The sequence below is a fragment of the Choloepus didactylus genome, chromosome 15 (genome assembly GCF_015220235.1).
Source record: "Choloepus didactylus isolate mChoDid1 chromosome 15, mChoDid1.pri, whole genome shotgun sequence".
Taxonomy (NCBI): domain Eukaryota; kingdom Metazoa; phylum Chordata; class Mammalia; order Pilosa; family Megalonychidae; genus Choloepus; species Choloepus didactylus.
Genome location: NC_051321.1, coordinates 67,058,427 through 67,062,348, shown reverse-complemented (window position 1 = coordinate 67,062,348; position 3,922 = coordinate 67,058,427). Strand labels below are relative to the sequence as shown.

Here is a 3,922-nt window from a genome sequence, read left to right as displayed (position 1 = left end):
AGTGCGCAGGCCGCTCTTCCGCGCGCGCCTCTCCCGGGAGCGGCGTGAGGACCTGCGCGCGCTGATTGGCTGCGCGCGGCCCCTGGCCCTGTATATGGATCCGCCCTGGCGCCTACACTGGCGCGATGATTGGTCAGGCGGCCGTGCGCGCGGCTAGCAGAGACCGCAGCCGCGCGCGCCCCTCCCTGCGGGGTCCCGGCTCGCGGTTGCTGCATGGGGCGCCGCCGGCGGCCGAGGGAGCGTGACTGCGCTGCGCAGGGCGCTAGGAGGCATTGTCGCCGTAAGTGGAGCAGAAGGCGGCCCGAAACTGGGCCATACGCTTCGTGCCCCGCAAAGTAAACGGAGTCTGAGGCTAAGCGTTTGAGGGGCTGGGGGAGAGAGGGAGAGAAGTGTCCCCGCTTTGGCAGCGTACCGTCCCCCTCCCCCAGGTCACCCCGTGGAAAAGAGCAGCGGTGCATCAGCTGCGGCTTCTGCAGTGCCAAGGGGCCGGGCTCCGTGCGGGCTCTTGCTTGTAACAGTGGCTCTGGGGAGTGGGTGCCGCGGTGCCAGGGAACGGAGTCCAGGGAAGCGCTCCCGGGCGGGCCCCCATTCCCCGCGGGAGGCGCCCTTGCGGGTAGAGGCTTCTGTGTCCTTCGACCCCAAAGCGTGACTTTCGGGGGTTTCTTCCGCTCTGGGGAGCGGCAGATGCCTGCCCTAGAATGTGCCTGTTGGCCTTCGGCTCCTTTCCGTGCGCCCGGGACAGCACGGAGACCCCCGGCCCTCCGCGATCACCAGCCTTCTTCCCTCTGCCTGTTTTATTCTCCCCAGTCCCCGCCTGCCAGTTGAGCGGAGGGCCGATGACGAGGAGCCATTGGCTGCAGGCGCTGGGGGTGGGGTAGACGGGTGAGGCAGGCCCCTTGGGCGTGGGGCGCGGGGGCCCGGACTTGGCCACGGTGCAGTGTCCTGGGAGTCGCAGTCCAAGGTTGTCTCTGTGTCCGTAGGAGATCATGCGCAGGGCTCCCCGAACCCCATGATGCAAGAAACGGGGCCCCAGTCCGTCCTGTTCATGCCCCAGCGGGTTTCTTTCATTTGATTGGGAAAGTGGGTCAACTCTCTTTTGCTCTGGAGTGGGCCTTTGGGCTACTTGCTTCTGATCCAGCTCCCAGCCCCTCACCTCCCCACCCTTACCCCCCTTGGCTGGGTCTAGGGGACCTGCTAGAGCCAACTGTGGGTGAAGCTTGCACACATGGCTGCGGAGGCTCCAGTTGCCGGTAGCAGCCTGCTGCCAGGCTCTAAAGTTTCCAAATGACGACACCAGTAACTAAATATAGGAGCAGCTGGTGAGGACGAGGTGTCACAGCAGCTTCTTTGCACAGATCTGGAGGCTGCAGATAAGATAGCCTTCTTACTGGTAATGGCAGGAGCTGCGGCGGGGGACCATGGTCAAGATTTTAGCAAAAATCATCCCTCCCCAGCCTTGTATCCAGGTGAAAACAGGTTAAGGGTACAGGAGGGTAGCACTGCCAGCTCCCACAAAGCAGGGCAATATTTTTTTCTGGCATTCAATTTACTATATCCTAACTTCCTGTCTGCACCTGTTTAGTCCACCTATTTGTAATGCTTTAGGTGGCAAGCATTATAGTTTGCAAAGTCCTTTCTCAAAAGTTGTAAATCATTTATTTCTCGTAACAACCCAGCGAGGAAGGTCCAGCCGGGAAGGTGGTATTTCCATTATATGAGTGCAGCTGTTGACAACACCGATAACTTTCCAGGAGTCTGGTTGGGTTCGGCTGTTCTCAAAAAACTTTCATAGCACCCAACAGAGGAATGGAGGACAGACTTATAGGAGGCACCCAACCCCCTCCACAGTCATCTGGGAACAGACTGGCTGCATGCGTGCCTCTCTCGGTCATCTCTTTGGGTACCTGATGAGCAGACCCTATCTCTGTTCTTTCTCTTGTGGCCATGCCGTGCACCCTCATGGCTGAGCACGAGGACAAACACTCCCTGGGCCTGGCATCAGGGCCCTGCCAGCATCTGACTCAATCTGCCTGGTGTCAGTGAGTTTCTCTTACCCGGTGGTAAGCTCATTCTGGCCAATACCCTATCCCTGTGCCTTTACTTCCCCAGTGTGTGCCTTACAGGAGGAGCCCAGGAGATGTTGGTTAGATTTAAACATTTTATGGGACCACAGTGTACACTCTGAGGAACGGGGCATTGGGGCCTGTGGAGAGGGATGTGTTGCAGACAGTGGCAGTGTGAGTATGAGCTTAGATATGGGGTGCTTTCTCTGTAATTATCTAAGCATTTCCCTTCCTTCAGTGCCTGGACTGGCTGGGGCCTGCAGTGCTATCCACTTAGGGTGCCTCAAGCCCAGACTGATCCCTCATGGCCTGGCAGTTTCTGTTTCTCCCCTTTGGGGCACTCTCTGACTCTCCACTGACATTGCTCTCAGGCGTAGGGTGATGGACTTAAAGGCACCCTGCACATGGGGTGAACCAGATGCCTCAAGGAGCCCAGAGATTGGTCCTTTGGGGGATGTCCTGGGGCCCTGCTGTTGCTTCTGGTTCCAGGATGGCAGCCTTGTGTGCTAATCACTCCCACTGGCTGGATGGTATTTCTTTCGTGGGATTACAAGATTGGCTCCCAGAATGGTGCTGACATGCTGATTCTGGGTGACCCAATTGCTTAGATAGACAGGGACTCCTGACACCCTGGGGGCAGCCCTACCTAGGCCCCCCCCCCCTTCTGTTTTGTCTGGTTAGTTACATGCTAGATCAATTCTTGCTATTTCTTGCCCAAGGCCCAGCCCTGGGATGAAAGGAGCAGTCAGTGAAGGTGGATGACCTTGTAGCTGCCCTCCTAGGAGATCACTCCAGTCTCCCACAATCCCGAGTTTGCTCTTCCCTCAGTTCTGGGGTCTCCTTACCCTGCCGTGGGTATAATGTCACATGCCATTCTCTCCTCTCACAGCCCTGCCTTTGCCAAAAAGTGACCGGTTTTTGTCATCTAACTTGTGAGAGGGGCTCTCAGCTGACTTTATGAGGGGATTTTCTTTTGTAGGGGAAGTTTTAGGTGAAGTGAGGTGACTTCTAGCCAGTTGGTGAGGGCGCTTGTGGACAGCAGGCCCCTCTTGGGGGTCGAGGGTACATCTGTGCTGTGCCCACAACAGCCCCTGGTCTGTAAGGGCCCTTCCTCCTAGTGACTGGCTCTGATTCACAGACTTTACAGGTTGCTGCTGTCTCTGCTCCTGTGCGCATTCTCTGACCCGCCCCGGGGTGAGGTTTATAATCTGATTAATTGTCAGCACTGGGCTCCTTGGCCTAAGGTGCCGCTCCCTCTCCCTGCTGGCAGCTCACAGAATTGCAGACATAGAGCCTGATGGAAAGGAGTCACCTGGGCAGCTGGGTGCTTCGTCTCCCCTTCCCCCTCTGTTATGAGGCAAGAGTTGCCTCAGTGCTGTTTTTCAAAAAGCTTGTTTTCATCAGAATTGCAAATCCGAGCTATTTTCTGTGTTTCTTTCCCCCCTCTTCATTCTGCCATATACCTGGTAGAGGCTCAATAGATATTTGTGATTGTTGATGGCTAATATTGGGGATGGAGAAAGGAGGGAGCATGGTATGGTAGAAGAGCCCTAGTCTGGGAGTTAGGAGACCTGGATTCCTTGTTCCCATCTAGCTGACTCACCTCCCTTCTTGGGTCCTCAGTTTCCCCATCTGTAAACTGAGCAACATTACTCTCAGGCTTAGGGTGATGGACTTAAAGGCAGCAGGGTCAGGTTATTGGGTCCAGTTTTCCACAGGTCCCACCGCTCCCTACTATATTACGTTGGCTCATCTTATCCAGAGTGCCCACCTGGCATCTTTAGTCATCTGAATTTATGACCTTCCTCATTTAGACAGTGTCTTATATTTGTTGTGAGAGGCAGTTTTTGACTTGTATT

General features: G+C 56.0%; 1 protein-coding gene across 2 annotated transcripts in view; it reads left to right on the top strand.

Annotated features, from left to right (window-relative positions):
* Positions 1–157: 157 nt before the first annotated feature.
* The window catches only part of LRRC20 (leucine rich repeat containing 20), an 80,271-nt gene continuing 76,506 nt past the window's right edge, over positions 158–3,922 (top strand). For both annotated transcript variants that reach the window (XM_037805115.1, XM_037805114.1), the window contains exon 1: positions 158–280. The gene's annotated coding sequence lies outside the window, so the exon portion shown is untranslated. The remainder of the gene's footprint in view (positions 281–3,922) is intronic.